The sequence below is a fragment of the Vigna unguiculata genome, unplaced genomic scaffold (genome assembly GCF_037176805.1).
Source record: "Vigna unguiculata cultivar grain cowpea cultivar isolate G323 ecotype 2 unplaced genomic scaffold, ASM3717680v1 ptg000289l, whole genome shotgun sequence".
NCBI classification, from domain to species: Eukaryota; Viridiplantae; Streptophyta; class Magnoliopsida; order Fabales; family Fabaceae; genus Vigna; species Vigna unguiculata.
Genome location: NW_028196924.1, coordinates 112,075 through 132,500, shown reverse-complemented (window position 1 = coordinate 132,500; position 20,426 = coordinate 112,075). Strand labels below are relative to the sequence as shown.

Here is a 20,426-nt window from a genome sequence, read left to right as displayed (position 1 = left end):
GTGAAATAGAAAACTAAACATTGCTATTGTAAAAGTTACAAATGCTTATAAACACCCTAATATTCTTGCAGAATTTATAGCTGGACAATTAAAGAATAGAGTTTCATTTCGTAAAGCAATGAAAAAAGCTATTGAATTAACTGAACAAGCAGGTACAAAAGGAGTTCAAGTACAGATTGCAGGACGTATTGATGGAAAAGAAAATGCACGTGTCGAATGGATCAGAGAAGGTAGGGTTCCTCTCCAAACCATTCGAGCTAAAATTGAATATTGTTGTTATACAGTTCGAACTATTTATGGAGTTTTAGGGATAAAAGTTTGATATTTTCGAATAAAGAAAAATATGTCCTTCTTTCTATTCAATAATTCAATGTCCTATTTTGATTTTATATAAAACACAAAAAGAAAAAATTACTCGATTTTGATTCTCAAAAATTTATCTATTTTATAAGATTGAATCGACTAAAAAAAGAAATTAATCATTTTATAGAGGATTGCCATGCTTAGTGTGTGACTCGTTAGTTTTTTAGAATGATTAAAAAAAAAAAAGAAACCGGTTAATAGTATCAATTCATTTAAAAAGAACTAATAACCAACACATCACTTCGGATTATCTAGATCTAAAGAATTAGTCAAAAGAAAAAAATTTAATAAAAAAGAATATAGCAACTGAAAAATTGTGAAAGATAAAAGAAAAAAAGATTATTTAGTTGTAAAGCAATAAAATATATAGATAAAAGAAAAGGTGAAAGAAAGAGATTAAAATATATCAATGATATAGAATTCCGAATATGTAAAGGTCTATGGGTCATCTCAGAAAAGATAGTGTATTAAAGCATCCTTAAAAATAAAAAAAGAATAATATATATATTTTTTTTTTATTTTAATGTCAATAAATTAAGAGCTCTGAATCAAGAAAAACTGATAATATTGATTCACGAAAAAAGAAATGAATATTCTATTCTAAAAAAATTTTATTAATTTTTAGCTATGAGAAAGGCTCCATTGTCGAATTAAAACCTAACCATTAATCGGGAGGCGATGGGAACGACGAAACCTGCAAATACTTAAGGACTTAGATTTTATTAAAAAAATCTTAAAGAAAACAAATCTTAATGATTTCTTAGGTGGGATGGCGGAAGAAACCTAAAAACAATCCATTTTTTAGGAGTTGTACCCTACATTAACATCTGAATTTCATTACATCTGAATTTGAGAATAAAAGAGTAAATATTCGCCCGCGAGAATTTTTCTTTTATTGAATTTTTTTATATTTTTGCCAATTCTAAGAATCGATATTGAAAACAAGATCTAAAAATTTCGAAGATTGTATGAAATCTCAAAAATACCGAGATTTCGTTATTTACTAAACATATGGACTATTTCTATTATTTTATCGATTAGATAGAATCTATATCCATATAGATATAGATATTGAATTACTTCATTCGCGAGGAGCCGTATGAGGTGAAAATCTCATGTACGGTTCTGTAATAAAGATGGAATTGAAAAACAACCATCAATTATAACCCCCAAAGAACCAGATTTCGTAAACAACATAGAGGAAGAATGAAGGGAATATCCTATCGAGGTAATAATATTTGCTTCGGAAGATATGCTCTTCAGGCACTTGAGCCAGCTTGGATAACATCTAGACAAATAGAAGCGGGACGGCGGGCAATGTCAAGAAATGTTCGCCGAGGTGGACAAATATGGGTACGTATTTTTCCAGACAAACCGGTTACAGTAAGACCTACTGAAACACGTATGGGTTCAGGAAAAGGATTTCCCGAATATTGGGTAGCTGTTGTTAAACCTGGGAAAATACTTTATGAAATGGGTGGAGTACCAGAAAATATAGCAAGAAAGGCTATTTCAATAGCATCATCCAAAATGCCGATACGAACTCAATTCATTATTTCAGGATAATAAAAGAGAACCAAAGAAAATAGGTCTTTAGAATGAAAAGAAAAAAGGCAATAATAGGTTCCTTTTTTTTTGAACACAAAATATTTTTACTTCCTTTTTAGATTGAAATAATAAAAAAAATGATATGATTCAACCTCAAACTCATTTGAATGTAGCGGATAACAGCGGAGCACGTGAACTGATGTGTATTCGAATCCTAGGAGCTAGTAATCGACGATATGCTTATATTGGCGACATTGTTGTTGCTGTAATCAAACAAGCAGTACCAAATACGAACTTAGAAAAATCTGAAGTGATCAGAGCTGTAATTGTACGTACTTGTAACAACTAAAACGTAGCAACGGTATAATAATTCAGTATGATGATAATGCTGCAGTTATAATTGATCAAGAAGGAAATCCAAAAGGAACTCGAATCTTTTGCGCAATCGCCCGGGAATTGAGACAGTTAAATTTCACTAAAATAGTTTCATTAGCACCTGAGGTATTATAAGAGGAAACCACGATATGGATATATTCTTTTTTTGTGAAATAGATAAATGTATCTATTTTATCTCAAAAATATATCTTTTGTAATAATTATTATTTTGAAGAATTCGTACTTATAAGTTTTAGAAGTAGCCATTTTTCTTTATTTCAGATTTATACTTGAAAACCTAACAATATCTATATCTATCTATATATAGATATGGGCGAACGACGGGAATTGAACCCGCGCATGGTGGATTCACAATCCACTGCCTTGATCCACTTGGCTACATCCGCCCTTATAGTAAAAATGATCTATATCTCAAATTCTACCTTTTCATTATCCTTTTTTTTTCTAACAAAGGAAAAAAAAAAAGATAAGGAATCATTAAATCAATCAAAAACGTATGTATAAATCTATAGAAATCTAAAAAAAAAGATTACTAATCCAATATCCAATATAAAGGAGCAATATTAACAAAGTTGATATTGCTCCTTTATTTTTAAAACAAAAACTCGTCTACTTTAAATTAAGATCAAAATTTTATCCATTAACAGATGGAGCTTCCATCGCAGCTAGATCTAGAGGGAAATTATGAGCATTACGTTCATAGCATTACTTCCATACCAAGGTTAGCTCGGTTAATAATATCAGCCCAGGTATTTATTACACGACCTTGACTATCAACTACGGATATGGTTGAAATTAAAACCATTTAAGTTGAAAAGCCATAGTGCTGATACCTAAAGCGGTAAACCAAATACCTACTACAGGCCAAGCAGCTAGGAAGAAATGTAAAGAACGAGAATTGTTGAAACTTGCATATTGGAAGATTAATCGGCCAAAATAACCATGAGCAGCTACAATATTATAAGTTTCTTCCTCTTGACCAAATCTGTAACCTTCATTAGCGGATTCATTTTCTGTGGTTTCCCTGATCAAACTAGAAGTTACCAAGGAACCATGCATAGCACTGAATAGGGAGCCGCCGAATACACCAGCTACACCTAACATGTGAAATGGATGCATAAGAATATTATGCTCAGCCTGAAATACAATCATAAAATTGAAAGTACCTGAAATTCCTAGAGGCATACCATCCGAAAAGCTTCCTTGACCAATAGGATAGATCAAGAAAACAGCAGTAGCGGCTGCAACAGGAGCTGAATATGCAACAGCAATCCAAGGACGCATACCCAGACGAAAACTAAGTTCCCACTCACGACCCATGTAGCAAGCTACACCAAGTAAGAAGTGTAGAACAATTAGTTCATAAGGACCGCCGTTGTATAACCACTCATCAACAGAAGCTGCTTCCCAGATCGGATAAAAATGCAAACCTATAGCCGCAGAAGTAGGAATAATCGCACCAGAAATGATATTGTTTCCATAAAGTAGAGATCCAGAAACAGGCTCACGAATACCATCAATATCTACTGGAGGGGCAGCGATAAAAGCGATAATAAATACAGAAGTTGCAGTCAATAAAGTAGGAATCATCAAAACACCAAACCATCCAATGTAAAGACGATTTTCGGTGCTGGTTATCCAATTACAGAAGCGACCCCATAGGCTTTCGCTCTCGCGTCTCTCTAAAATTTGCAGTCATGGTAAAATCTTGGTTCAATTAATCATTAGGGACTCCCAAGCACAAAAATTCTCTATAATGCGAGAATTTGAGGACTTGTTATTCAACAGTATAACATGACTTATATACCAGTGTCAACCAATACTAATATCCATAGTATGTTCTTATCATTAGTATGTTCTTATTTCATTTCGGTTTATCCGAATTTACCATTGTTTATCCCATTTCATTGATTCATAAAAAAAGTTTATTTTCTATATATCATTCTATTTATAGAAATAGAGAATAGAAATATAGATATAATACAACATCGATCTACAAAAATGAGTTGCCCGGGACTTGATCCCGAACTAGTCGGATGAAGTAGATAATTTATTCTTGAATAAAATTCAACAATAGAATAAAACAAGAAAAAATCCCTCCCCAAGCCGTGTTTTGCAGTTTTCATTGCACACGGCTTTCCCTATGTATACATCTAAACCTTAATTACTTGCCTAGCAAAAGACTCTAAGAAAGTGAAATATAATATTTAATTCATTAACCCCGAATCTTGACTCCTGACTACATGAGCATTTCAAAATCCTATATATAGATATAGAAGACTAAAAAAATGATTTTTTATCCTCATTGAATAAAAAAGAAGGAAGTTCGTTTAATCAATTTACACCGATTTAAAAAATAACATAACCTATTTTCAATTATAAATAATTGACGAAATCGTTTCTTAAAAGAATATCCAAATACCAAATACGACCTCTATAAAACCTACGCAAAGTAAAAGAAGTTCTTGGAAAAATCAAAGAAAAAAAGATCTTCTTCTGTAAAAAATTCTTGCAATAATTTTTCTGACTTAATTTTTCAAATAAATGCGCACAGTACTTTTAATGCTTACGAGCCAAAGTTTTTATACAAGAAAACCGAAGTATATATTTTATTTGATAGAAAACTCTTTTTTTTTGCAGATCCATTGTAATAATGAGAAAAATTTCTGCATATGCGCAAAAACCGGTCAATAATATCAAAATCAGATAAATTGGCCCAAACCGGCTTACTAATAGGATGACCCATTACATTACAAAATTTTGTTTTAGCCAATGATCTCATTAGAGGAATAATGGGAACTATTGTATCAAGTTTTTTTATAACAATTTTAATAAGAAATGAATTTTGCAACATTGACTTCGTACTACTGAAAGATTTAGTGGAATACTTAAAAATAGCCTAAAAAGTGAAATGAATCTGAGATAATTCGTTTATATAGATCGTTTCTAGTCCAGCCCAAATATCAAAATGACATTGCCATAAATATATAAAATAGTATTTCCATTTATTTATCAAAAAAGGAGTATTCTTTAAAACCAGAATTGATTTTCCTTGATATCTAACATAATGGATGAAAGTATCCTTAAAGAAGAAGAAAGTATATGAACAATTCTTAGTAGATACTTCTACAAGATGTTTTATTTTTTCATAGAAAAAATTCGCTCAAAAAAAACGCGAAAATGTTTTAACTGTAACTGAGAGGATTTGTTACGTAGAAAAAGAAAGATAGATTCATATTCCCATACATATAAATTATATAGGAACAAGAAAATTCTTCGATTCCTTTTGAAAAAAAAGTAAAAATCCATTTTTTTGGAGGAAAAAGACTATTCCAATTATAATAGTAATAAAAAAACAACCTTATTAAATGAAAGAAAGAGACATCTTTTATCGAATATCGCAGGATTTGAACCAAGATTTCAGATGGATAGGATAGGGTATTCGTATATCTGACTTATGATTTAAATATATCAGTTGATCTTCGAAAAAGGGAAAGATCGAATGAATTGATTGAAAATTTTTATAAGATTTTACGATTTCTATCCCCTTAAGGAAGAGCTAAATAATTGTAGAGAAAATAGAATCTCCACGACGATACCAAAACCTTCTAATATTATTTGAGAAAAAAAATGATAATTATAACCCACAAAAGTATTTTTTTTAGAATCATTAACAAAAAGAATGAAATGAGTCTGTTGATACATTCGAGTACTTAAACGTTTTACAATTAGTAAACTAAATTTATTGTTATAATCGACATTTTCTATAAAAAAGGGACTCATGAGCATAAGCTAGTCCATAAATAGATTCCCGAAAAAAAAGTGGGTATAGGATGTCCTGGTATCGAGATCTACGGAGTTCTAAATATGCTTGATATTGCTCCATTAAAAAAAAAAAAGTCTATTTGGTCAAACAAAGAATCAGAGAATCATTGGATTATCAAATGATACATAGTGCGATATGGTCAAAACAGAAAATTATAGGTATAAATATATACCTAGAGAAGTAAAACCCATTAACGGACTCTCTCTAATCGATTTTTTGCCTAATTTTTTGTTCTAGGATAACGAGCTAATTAAGAATCCTTTATTTTTTTTTACCTAATCGCTCTTTTGATTTTGGAAAAAATATCTTTATCAATATACTCTTTCTTTTACACATTTATCGCTACCCCAAAATACCAAAAGATAATGGAAAAATAGCTATATAGTTAGGACTCATAACAAAAATAAACCATTCACCAGAAAAGCTTTTCCCACATCAAGCACTAACCTATTTTTAACGTACAATTAGATGGGGTAATGATCCAAATAAAAATAAATGAAAGCTCGATGCTTTTTGTTTCCCTATTAGAATTAGAACCACCAAGTTCTATCCCTTTATTAATCAAACCCAACGAATTTTTTTTGTTACGAGCCAAAAATTCAAACAAAAATTTGAGCTGGATCCTAAAAGAATGAAATATTTTTAGAATTCTTCATTGATACGACATGCTACTTTTTCCAGTCATTCCTTTCTGGATCAGTCGTGGTTTTACAAGCTCTACCGATAGTATCGACGAACCATTGCTTCATAGAAATGCGTAAAAAATAGAGTCGCTCTTAAAAGCCGAGTACTCTACCACTTGAGTTAGCAACCCCATTACAATTTAAAAATAAGGTGGATATTTATACCCAATCGCAATCAAAAAAATAAAATTACAAAATTGAATTGTCTAAAAAACTAAAAAAAGATATACCACCTATTTAAATACTATGTTCTTGAAATACTATGTTAGAGTTATCCATTATTATTATATATATAAGACTATATATATATTGGTATATATAGATCTAATATTTTCGTATATATATTCGTGTTTACCTTTCAATTCACTTACTTATTCATTAACAAAGTTTTTCTTGTTTGTCTCGCAGAAAGAAAACCAATGAACCTACCATTTGATGAAGTAATAACGCCTATTTAACGTAAGTAAGGTGATCAATTTATTCACGATCGGATTATATTTATTGATACAGTGTTGTCAATATTAGTATTGAAAAAAAAATACAATCGAATAAATACAATCGAATTAATAAAGATTTTCAATCTTATTAATTCGATTATTAGTATTATGTTAGAATTACTTATAAGAAAAATTATTTAAATATATTATATCTTTTTTATTCTAAAATGATATTCTAAACTAAAAAAACGTATAAAATTATAGAAATATAGAAATCAATAGGAAAATACAAATTCATATAGAAATGGAAACAACTTCCCTATTATGTGAAATTCACATCGAAAAAGGCAATAGCCAGTTTCCCTTATAAATTGTAATCACTTTTTTCGTAAAATATCGTCTACTTACTATGCTTCTATTCCAATACGAAAGATAGAAATCTGTTTAATAATTAAGTATCTTTGTATTCGGCTCAATCCTTCTTTTAGGAAAAGATTGTGCCGAGTTTAATTGCAATTAATCCAAAGTATCCATTGCTTCGAATTCAAATAGTATCCATTGCTTCGAATTCAATTTGATCTCCTTCCATACTTCGCAAGCAGCAGCTAATTCAGGACTCCATTTGCTAGCCTCACGGATAATTTCATTACCTTCACGAGCAAGATCACGTCCTTCATTTCGAGCCTTCACACAGGCTTCAAGAGCTACTCGATTAGCTACAGCACCTGGTGCATTTCCCCAAGGGTGTCCTAAAGTTCCTCCGCCAAATTGAAGTACGGAATCATCTCAAAGATTTCGGTCAGAGCAGGCATATGCCAAACGTGAATACCTCCCGAAGCAACAGGCAGAACACCTGGTAGAGAAACCCAATCCTGAGTGAAATAAATACCACGACTTCGATCTTTTTCAACAAAATCATCACGCAGTAAGTCAACAAAACCTAAAGTGATATCTCTTTCCCCTTCAAGTTACCTACTACGGTACCGGAGTGAACATGATCTCCACCAGACAAACGTAAATGCTTTAGCTAATACACGAAAGTGCATACCATGATTCTTTTGGTCTGTCGATAACTGCATGCATTGCACGATGTATATGAAGAAGTAGACCATTATCTCGGCAATAATGAGCCAAGCTAGTATTTGCAGTGAATCCCCCTGTTAATAATCATGCATTACGATAGGAACGCCTAATTCTCTGGCAAATACAGCTCTTTTCATCATTTCTTCGCATGTACCCGCAGTTGCATTCAAGTAATGCCCTTTGATTTCACCTGTTTCAGCCTGTGATTTAAAAATCGCTTCAGCACAAAATAAGAAACGGTCTCTCCAACGCATAAATGGTTGGGAATTCACATTTTCATCATCTTTGGTAAAATCAAGTCCCCCACGAAGACATTCATAAACAGCTCTACCATAATTCTTAGCGGATAACCCCAATTTAGTTTAATAGTACATCCTAATAGGGGGACGACCATACTTGTTCAATTTATCTCTCTCAAACCTGGATGGCCGTGAGGCGACCTTGGAAAGTTTTAATATAAGCGGTTGGGATTCGCAAATCCTCCAGACGTAGAGCACGCAGTGCCTTGAACCCAAATACATTACCGACAATAGAAGTAAACATGTTAGTAACAGAACCTTCTTCAAAAAGGTCTAAAGGATAAGCTACGTATGCAATATATTGATTTTCTTCCCCAGCAACAGGTTCGATGTGATAGCATCGTCCTTTGTAACGATCAAGGGACTGGTAAGCCCATCGGTCCACACAGTTGTCCATGTACCAGAGAAGATTCGGCGGCTACCGCAGCACCTGCTTCTTCAGGTGGAACTCCAGGTTGAGGAGTTACTCGAAATGCTGCCAAGATATCAGTATCTTTGGTTTCATACTCAGGAGTATAATAATTCAATTTATAATCTTTAACACCAGCTTTGAACCCAACACTTGCTTTAGTCTCTGTTTGTGGTGACATAAATCCTCCCTACAACTCTTGAATTAAGAATTCTTGAAACAATAAGGTCTACTCGATATGACTTAGGAGTTAATGAAATCTTTTACAAAAATCAACTACTATTATCAATTAATCCCAAAGGTTCGTTATGTTATTATTAAATTAAACGATGGTATTTGATTTGTCAAATACATCATTATTGTATACTCTTTTCTATGTATGGCGCAACCCAATCTTTTTTTTTTTTTCAATTTGATCTTATTTTTTAATTTTGAAATCGAAAGATCTAATCTAAATAATAATAATAATTTATTCTTAATCTTGACAGTGATATATGTTGTCTATGTAAATCCTAGATGTAAAAATAGGCAGCTTTCTCCCCGGAAAATAAAAAAAGAGGTCAAAAAATAGGGAAACAGAGGGTAAGTCTAAAAAATTGTCTACTGAGGAAATACGAAAGCCAATGATAAAAAAAATGAATTCTAAATTAAGGTACAGGTTCGAATTCCATACAGAATATAGATGATATTTTCTAGAATGATAGAAAAAAAGAAAAGACTTTCGAAAGATTTTATCCAATTGAAATTTTCAAAATAACTGCAGTAAGCTTAAGAATTCAATAATTGAATTTGAATAAGTAAGTAAACAGTTTAAAGAGGATTGATGGAATAGTACCAAAAAAATGGAGTACTAACTCCCATTTCTTATTTCTTTTTGAATTAACCGATCAACTTGCTTTCTTATCGAACATTTTCTTTTTGATTTAAAAACTTTTTCGGAAAAAAAAATTGGCTTTTGATATGCGAATAAATCCTCCTACTTCCGGTCCTGAAGTTTCTTCGATTGAAAAAAAAAATCTGGGACATATTGACCAAATAATTGGTCCGGTACTAGATGTAGCCTTTCCCCCGGGGAAGATGCCTATTATTTACAATGCTCTGGTAGTTAAGGGTCGAGATACTGTTGGTCAACAAATTAATGTGACTTGTGAGTACAACAATTATTAGGAAATAATCGAGTTAGGGCTGTAGCTATGAGTGCTACAGATGGTCTAATGAGAGGAATGCAAGTTATTGACACAGGAACTCCCCTAAGTGTTCCAGTAGGCGGAGCAACTCTAGGACGAATTTTCAACGTGCTTCGGAGAGCCGATTGATAATTTAGGTCCTGTAGATACTCGTACAACATCTCCCATTCATAGATCTGCGCCTACCTTTATACAATTAGATACAAAATTATCTATTTTTGAAACAGGAATAAAAGTAGTAGATCTTTTAGCTCCTTATCGTCGTGGAGGAAAAATAGGACTTTTCGGTGGAGCTGGAGTGGGTAAAACAGTACTTATTATGAATTGATCATAACATTGCCAAAGCTCATGGAGGTGTATCTGTATTTGGCGGAGTAGGTGAGCGTACTCGCGAGGGAAATGATCTTTATATGGAAATGAAAGAATCTGGAGTAATTAATTGAACAAAATATTGCAGAATCCAAAGTAGCTTTAGTATATGGTCAAATGAATGAACCACCCGGAGCTCGTATGAGAGTTGGTTTAACTGCCCTAACTATGGCGGAATATTTTCGAGATGTCAATGAGCAAGATGTACTTCTATTTATCGACAATATCTTCCGCTTCGTTCAAGCAGGATCTGAAGTATCTGCCTTATTGGGTCGAATGCCCTCTGCTGTGGGTTATCAACCCACTCTTAGTACTGAAATGGGTTCTTTACAAGAAAGAATCACTTCTACCAAAGAAGGGTCCATAACTTCTATTCAAGCAGTTTATGTACCTGCCGACGATTTAACTGACCCCTGCTCCTGCTACGACATTTGCACATTTAGATGCTACTACTGTACTATCAAGAGGATTAGCCGCCAAAGGTATCTATCCAGCAGTAGATCCTTTAGATTCAACCTCAACTATGCTCCAACCTCGAATCGTTGGTGAAGAACATTATGAGACTGCGCAACGAGTTAAACAAACTTTACAACGTTACAAAGAACTTCAAGACATTATAGCTATCCTTGGCTTGGACGAATTATCCGAAGAAGATCGCTTAACCGTAGCAAGAGCACGAAAAAATTGAGCGTTTCTTATCACAACCTTTTTTCGTAGCAGAAGTTTTACCGGTTCGGCTGGAAAATATGTTGGTCTAGTAGAAACAATTAGAGGGTTTAATTTGATTCTTTCTGGAGAATTAGACGGTCTTCCTGAACAAGCCTTTTATTTGGTAGGTAATATCGATGAAGCTACTGCGAAGGCTACGAACTTAGAAACGGAGAGCAATTTGAAGAAATGACTTTAAATCTTTGTGTATTGACCCCCAATCGAATTGTTTGGGATTCAGAAGTGAAGGAAATCATTTTACCTACTAATAGCGGACAAATTGGAGTATTACCTAATCATGCGCCTATTGCCTCAGCTGTCGATATAGGTATTTTGAGAATACGTCTTAAAGACCAATGGTTAACAATGGCTCTGATGGGGGGGTTTGCTAGAATAAATAATAATGAGATAACTGTTTTAGTAAAATGATGCGGAAAAGGGTAGTGACATTGATCCACAAGAAGCACAGCAAACTCTTGAAATAGCAGAAACTAATTTGAATAAGGCTGAAGGCAAGAGACAAACAATTGAGGCAAATCTAGCTCTTAGACGAGCTAGAACACGAGTAGAGGCTATCAATGTTATTTCATAACAAGTTGAAATTGATGCGTCCCCAATATCCGAAAACAATAAAAAGAAAAAAGAAACAGTCAGAAGAAAAAAGTAAGTAGAAAAGCTTATTAGATACCACAGTCAAAGGTATCTAATAAGTTATAACTATACCTTACCTACTATTGGATTTGAACCAATGACTCCCCGCCGTATGAAAGCAATACTCTAACCACTGAGTTAAGTAGGTAATTTAGGACTCCTCCTCAAAAAAAAAAAAAGAAGAGTACCCCATCTATCAGATTAATTGATTATAATGTAAAATTACTGATAAGCAATACCAACCCCCGTTCAAGGGATTCGATCATGTAATATTCATCTTGACAAGCAATTATCTTCATACTATGATAAAATATGTATCAAAAACACAAGGGCTGTAGCTCAGTTAGGTAGAGCACCTCGTTTACACGAGCGCCAATGCTTTTTTTCAGAGGAGTTCATCTTGTAATTAAAAAAAGTTTATCTTATAGTAAGAAATCGGTGTCTTACTCCATTTTAAGGAACAAAACAAGAGAACACTAGCCTGACAAAGGGTTTAGCCATAAAATCGAATCCATAATTGATTTGAGATATTGATAAGGTGAATACCCATTTCTCGTCAATGCTAAACATAAAGGGTATAGGGACCTAAAAAAGATTATCTTTTCTTCCTATTTTATGAACTTTAAGGTGTATGAAGTGTCATTTCTTATCTTCTATTTTTAATTTTAGTAGGTGGATAAAGAGTCCATTTAACTTAAGTTGATCTAGGCCAGAAGCAGACCTACGTCAAGATAATCCTTCTTTGAAACACTTTGGTAGTGCTCTTTGATTGTTATACAAATAAAAAAGAAGAGCATAGGGAATCATCTCTTTATTCTTTACTGTAAAAAAAAAAAAAGATGGTGGACTAACTAATATTTTTATCAGTTAATGAAAAAGCTCAATGCAAAAAAAAATGCATGTTGGGTTTTGAAAACAATTTAAATCATTTAGATAATAATTAGTTTGATCTGTTTTACCGAGAAGGTCTACGGTTCGAGTCCGTATAGCCCTAATATTCCTACAGATACTAATAATATTAATACTATTTTGGATCGAATAGATCTCATTACTAAGACTATTACTAAAAAAAAAACAATTTGTAACTTTCTATTCGAACATATTCATATTCGATAGAATAATATTAATATTAGTATATTCAGCTAGTCTAAAAAAATGGAGACTTTAGACTAAAAATGAAAATGAATTTGGTATATTTTCTACATTCAGAGGAGTACTTTTATGTTTCTTCTTTACGAATATGATATTTTTTGGGCATTTCTAATAATATCAAGGTTTGATTCCTATTTTGGCATTTCTAATTTCTGGAATTTTAGCCCCCATTAGCAAGGGACCGGAAAAACTTTCTAGTTATGAATCCGGAATAGAACCAATAGGCGATGCTTGGTTACAATTTCGAATCCGTTATTATATGTTTGCTCTCATTTTTTGTTGTTTTTGATGTTGAAAACGGTTTTTCTTTATCCATGGGCAAGAGTTTCGATGTATTAGGGGTATCCGTATTTTTAGAAGCTTTCTTATTCGTGCTTATCCTAATTGTTGGTTCAGTTTATGCATGGCGAAAGGGGGCATTAGAATGGTCTTAATTCTTGACTATTTAGACAATTAGAAAAAAAAATATTGAGACAATTATGAATTCCATTGAGTTTCCCTTACTTGATCAAACAAACCCAAAATCAGTTATTTCAACGACATTAAATGATTTTTCAAATTGGTCAAGATTATCCAGTTTATGGCCGCTTCTTTATGGTACGAGTTGTTGCTTCATTGAATTTGCTTCATTAATAGGATCACGATTCGATTTTGATCGTTATGGACTAGTACCACGATCGAGTCCTAGGCAGGCGGACCTAATTTTAACAGCGGGCACTGTAACTATGAAAAATGGCCCCTTCTTTAGTTCGATTATATGAACAAATGCCCGAACCTAAATATGTTATTGCTATGGGAGCCTGTACAATTACGGGGGGGGATGTTTAGTACCGATTCTTATAGTACTGTTCGAGGCGTAGATAAGCTAATTCCTGTAGATGTACTATTTGCCGGGCTGTCCACCTAAACCGGAGGCCATTATAGATGCTATAACAAAACTTCGTAAGAAAATATCTCGAGAAATATATGAAGATCCAATGAGTTTTCAACGAGAGAATAGATGTTTTACTACCAACCATAAGTTTCATGTTGGATACAGTACTTATACTGACAATTATGGTCAAGAATTTTTCTATCAACCGCCATCTACTTCAGAGATATCGTCTGACACATTTTTTTTAAAGTACAATAATAAAAAGCAATTCCTTTTTAAAAATTTCATCGTATTTTAAAAATTTCATCGTAATAGAAAATACTAATACCAAACTCATAAAAAAAATTTAGGAGAAGCAAAAAATGCAAGGTCGTTTGTCTTCTTGGCTAGTCAAACATGGACTAATTCATAGATCCTTGGGTTTCGATTACCTAGGAAATAGAGACTTTACAAATAAAGCCCGAGGATTGGCATTCCATTGCTGTCATTTTATATGTATATGGTTACAATTATCTACGTTCTCAATGTGCCTATGATGTAGCACCCGGAGGACTCTTAGCTAGTGTATATCATTTTACAAGAATAGAGTATGGTATAAATCAACCCGAAGAGGTATGCATAAAATATTTGTATCAAGAAAAAATCCCAGAATTCCTTCGATTTTTTGGGTTTGGAAAAGTGCGGATTTTCAAGAAAAGGAATCTTATGATATGTTGGGAATCTCTTATGATAGTCATCCGCGTCTAAGACGTATTTTAATGCCCGAAAATTGGATAGGATGGCCTTTGCGTAAAGATTATATTGCTCCAAATTTTAATGAAATACAAGATGCTCACTAAATGATAAAAATATAAACTAATCCAAACCTTCTGCAACCCCAGTCAAAGAATATAAGTACATTCTGTTATAGATCAGACAAAATAATTGATTGACATTAAATCAGGCAGAGTAATGGAAGTTGCATTCAGATATTATTATGTGAGAAATCACAAAATTCAGAAATAATAGAATGAATAATTAAGGGTTTAAAATAGGATGGATAGGAGTTTCTAAGATTCTAAAACAAAAACAATACTGAGTTCTTATCAGCCAAGCCAATAAAAGAAATAGGATGAACTGCAAAAATTCTTTATCTTTATAATAAACTAATTCTTTATCTTTATAATAAACTATATAACGTGCACATCACCATCAATTATACGGCCACGAAAAAAAAAACACAAAGAAAAGGGCTCGATTCTATTTGGTAATCCTTCTCAGATGAATTCTTAATATTCTCACTCCACCCCAGAACTTCGACTTTTAGGTCTTTTAACCAACTAATTAAACCACTCGAATATTATGGAAATAGAAACCTTTTTTTGTATCGCAGAAAAAAAAGGAAAAAAAATAGATAAAGAATTCATTATCTATATATCTATATCTATATATATATAGATACTATAGATAAGCGAATATACCTAATAAAAAATTGCATCTATTCTTTAATCATCTAGGAAAAGTATATCTACAGATACCTAAATAGATCAAAGAAATTTGTTATGTATCAGAATCTAGAAGAACACAAATTTGTATGAGTATCTATCCCCCATATTCATTAAAATGAATATGGGGGATAGATACTCATACAAATGAATCTTGTGTCAGGAACCAGATTTGAACTGGTGACACGAGGATTTTCAGTCCTCTGCTCTACCAACTGAGCTATCCCGACCATTCTTGAAGCTTAATACTTTGATTTTAAAAGATTTTTAAAATCTATGTTAATGAATCTATATCAACTAAGTAAAAAAAAAGTTTGTAAGTGAGTTTCCGCAGTAATAATTATTTTTTATTGTTAATCGTTAATTACGCATATGAAAATTCCTTGCTAAAAAATAAGATATTAATTTATACATTTCTGATTAAAAAAAATTCTATGTGTTTCACATATATATTTATATCTATTCCAAAACTCGTCCCTTGTCATTATGATAGATAAGAAAATTATGATAGATAGGAAATTGATGAAAATAAAAATTCCAATTTCGTTGGGAAATAATAAATCGAATAAAACACATAAATAAGGACTTCAAGATAGAGAGGATATAGGAAAAAAATTAGAAAATGAAAAAGTATTTTTGGGGATAGAGGGACTTGAACCCTCATGATTTCTTAAGTCGACGGATTTTCCTCTTACTTTCAATTTCATTGTTGTCGGTATTGACATGTAGAATAGGACTCTATCTTTATTCTCATCTGATTTATCAGTTCTTCAAGGGTTTTAGCCGATTATGATGAAGTGAATAATTTCATCAATAAATATTCCATCTTTTCTTCAACTTCGAATTGATTTGATTCACATTTTTCATTTGTGAATATTTTTATCACAAATAGATCTTCAATAATAAAATAAAAAGTAACAAATTGAAAGAGTATTTCAGTATATATATATGTTTCTAAATGTTTATCTTTGATCCATTCCTGTAATTTTGGTGAAAGGATTCTTTTACTAATGCAATAAAAAAAGTCGTCAATTTCGTTTGTTAGAACAGCTTCCATAGAGTCTCTGCACCTATCCCTTTTTTATTATCACTTTCTGAATTTTTATTTGTTTTCAGAAAACAGGATTTGGCTCAGGATTGCCCATTGTGAATTCCAGGGTTTCTCTGAATTTGAAAATTATTACTTGGTAAGTTTCCATACCAAAACTCAATCCAATTAAGTCCGTAGCGTCTACCAATTTCGCCATATCCCCATCTTTTTTTTTATTTGAATCTGATTATAATAGAATGCTTTTTTTTTCATTTCTATTATGAGAATTATGCGGGAACTTTTGAATTCATTAAATACATATTATTTTATTAAATATTAAAAACCCCTTTCTCCAATTTTATAGATTTTATTTCATCTATATTGGATACCTTTATTTGTTTGAATCAGAACTAATTCTAATATCTATATATTAACAATTCAATATACACAGATATAGACCACATATCTACTTATCTTCTATGTACCTACTTATCTTCTTTTTTCATACAATTTAGAATACTCGAATGGTCGATTCTTTTTTTTTTTTTGTTTTTGCTTAAAAAAAAAAAGAAAATAAACAATCCATTTATTCATATACAATTTATATAACTAAAACGAATCTAGTGGCTAAAAAAAACCATTCTTTTAATTGAATATAATATAGAATTAGACATTTACTTAGAAATATGGAATTCCTTAATAAATATTTACTAAAATTTATATTTATTCAAATTTACTTTAAGTACTAATAAATAATCTTTTTGAAAGAAATCAATTTAATAATATATATCTAGAATAGTAGATCGAAATAAATTATATTAAATAAATTATATTAATATAATATTAATTATTATCTTGCACTTTATGTTATCAGATAAAATAAATAATAGAAATAATAAAAATTGGGTTTGATTTTCTATATTTTCTTTCTCTATTTTTGATGTTTGTATTAATTTGAATTTTGTTATAAATAACTAAAAATTGATAACTAAGATCCCATTCAATTCTTCTGCATATGTATATTTCGTTTACATTAGCCGGTTTAGCTCAGAGGTTAGAGCATCGCATTTGTAATGCGATGGTCATCGGTTCGAATCCGATAACCGGCTTTTCTCTATTTGTTTTTTACATAATTGATAATATCTTTTTTAGAAATAAAAAATTGGGAGAGTTCGATCTCTGCGGAAGAAATCAAGAAATTAACCTACTTTTTTGTATTCTTTTATATACAATAAATTCGGATATTGATAAAATTCATCTAATTCTTCTTTGTACTATAAAACTTTAGTAGATTTCGCTTCATTTAGAATTCTATAATATTTTTCATTTCGTTTAGTTTTCATTTCGATTTATAAGATTTTTCATTTTAAAAAAGGAGTTTTTATGTCACGTTACAGAGGACCTCGTTTCAAAAAAATACGTCGTCTAGGATATTTACCAGGACTTACTAGTAAAAGGCCAACAGTCAAAAACGAATTTCGAAATCAATTGCGCTTCAGTAAAAAATCTCAATATCGTATTCGTTTAGAAGAAAAACAAAAATTGCGTTTTCATTATGGTCTTACAGAACGACAATTGCTTAAATACGTTCGTATCTCCGGAAAAGCTAAAGGATCAACTGGTCAGGTTTTATTACAACTACTTGAAATGCGCTTGGATAACATACTTTTTCGATTGGGTATGGCTGCGACTATTCCTCAAGCCCGCCAATTTATAAACCATAGACATGTTTTAGTTAATGGTCGTATAGTGGATATACCAAGTTATCGTTGTAAACCTCAAGATATTATTACAGCAAAGGATGAACAAAAATCTAAAACTCTTATTCAAAATTATTTTGATTCAGCCCCCCATGAGAAATTGCCAAATCATTTGACTGTTCACCCTTTCCAATATAAAGGTTTAATTAATCAAATAATAGATAATAAATGGGTTGGTTTGAAAATAAATGAATTACTGGTTGTAGAATATTATTCTCGTCAAACTTAAACTTAACTAAAATAACAAGAGTTTTTTTTACAAGGATTTTCTGCTATTCATATATCATAGACATGGATATGCGAAAATTTTTATTCCTTGCCCACCCGTTATCCACTATTTTTTGTATTACCGAAAAATGAGGAATATAAAGTTGTCCATATCAACAAACAAATTTGAAATATGAAATAATGGTATGCATTGGGATGAGTAATATTGATGAATTTGGTAAAGATTCGGAAAGAGAGGGATTCGAACCCCCGGTAAACAAAAAGCCTACATAGCAGTTCCAATGCTACGCCTTGAACCACTCGGCCATCTCTCCTATATAATGATGCCCAGAAACCGGTTGAATGTTGAATAGTGAATCAATCCTATTTTTCATAAATGCATAAAACCTATTCAAACTATAAAAATACAAAGTAAAATTAAAAAAAAACCTCCTACAAGGTCTTAGGATAAACAAATTTGATTGATGAGTTCATTTTTACGTTATTTCGCACTGTATTATAATTATACAATTCCTTTATTTGTGGGATTGATTTCTCACACCATGATTAATTAAATTATAGAATGGATTTCTACCTATGCCTAGATCTCGGATAAATGAAAATTTTATAGATAAGACCTTTTCAATTGTAGCCAATATCTTATTACGAATAATTCCGACAACTTCAGGAGAAAAAAGGGCATTCACTTATTACAGAGATGGTGTGATTTGATTCCATTTTTTTTGACCGATTTCGGTCAAAAAAAAATGGAATGGAAAAACCCCACGCGTGTTGAAGGTGAAATTTGTAAATAAAAGGATTAATTCCTTCTGTCGTGTATCCTCGATTAATGAAGCCTTATATGCTTGAATTTTAGGTTTCTAGTATTAAGCGAAAGGTTATACCTATACTTATGGGGTTAGGTCAACCCCAAATTACTAGTACTGATAGGCAACATTGGGAAAGAAGCACTACGCTTGGGAATCAAGGACACGAAAACTTTGTATCTATCTATATCCATGGCTTATCGAGATTGGGACTAACAGGAATGGTTGGGACAATAAATATCCATCTCGTTCATATTTTGGATACCCATAGAACCATCGAAGATTATTGAGGTGACTAATTCCAGGAAATTAAGCAGCGTAGAGGACAAAGAAATTGTTGAAGTTCTTATTTTTTTTTATCAAGTACCTACATACTTAATGTTAAGAAATAATTTTTGACAGGAAGGTTGGCTAGAGATTTATTGTAAAAACACTAGCTCTGTTCAGTTGAGAATGAGAATACTGGAATATTTTTTGATTTGATGGATTTTTCTCATTACACACATAAGGGGGGAGCCGTATGAGATGAAAATCTCACGTACAGTTCTGGAGCGGAGATTCTTTGAACCGAATGACGACCGTAACGGATGTCAGCTCAATCTGAAGGAAATTATGCAGAAGCTTTACAGAATTATTATGAGGCTATGCGACTGGAAATTGATCCCTATGATCGAAGTTATATACTTTATAACATAGGCCTTATTCACACAAGTAACGGAGAACATACTAAAGCTTTGGAATATTATTTTCGGGCGCTCGAACGAAACCCATTTTTACCCCAAGCTTTTAATAATATGGCCGTGATCTGTCATTACGTGCGACTATCTCCACTATAGAAAGAAAAAAGAAAAGAACAAGCAAATCCACAAATTTTAATATAAGAAATATAGAAATATAAATAATTATAAATAAGAAAGGCTTTCTACATATATATATCGTTCAAAACAACGATTTTTATCAGCTGTAGCAAAGAAACTTCATAGAAGTAAAAATATGAAGAAATCGATATGTCTAGATACCCTCTTTTTCTATGGATAAAAGATCTAATTGATAAAGGAAGCATCGTAAGGATCAATTAACACGGTTTTCAATCGATATAATAAAAACTGCTTCCTTATCTCATGATAAATAAA

The 20,426-nt window shown here is 31.9% G+C and overlaps 3 non-coding genes across 3 annotated transcripts; 1 reads left to right on the top strand and 2 right to left on the bottom strand.

Moving 5' to 3' along the window:
- Window positions 1-15,626: 15,626 nt before the first annotated feature.
- On the bottom strand, window positions 15,627-15,699 carry TRNAF-GAA (transfer RNA phenylalanine (anticodon GAA)). Its single transcript has one exon. It is a non-coding gene; the product is annotated as a tRNA-Phe (tRNA).
- A 1,836-nt stretch (window positions 15,700-17,535) lies between these two features.
- Window positions 17,536-17,608, top strand: TRNAT-UGU (transfer RNA threonine (anticodon UGU)). The gene has a single exon. It is a non-coding gene; the product is annotated as a tRNA-Thr (tRNA).
- A 1,105-nt stretch (window positions 17,609-18,713) lies between these two features.
- TRNAS-GGA (transfer RNA serine (anticodon GGA)) lies at window positions 18,714-18,801 on the bottom strand. Its single transcript has one exon. It is a non-coding gene; the product is annotated as a tRNA-Ser (tRNA).
- Window positions 18,802-20,426: the final 1,625 nt, after the last annotated feature.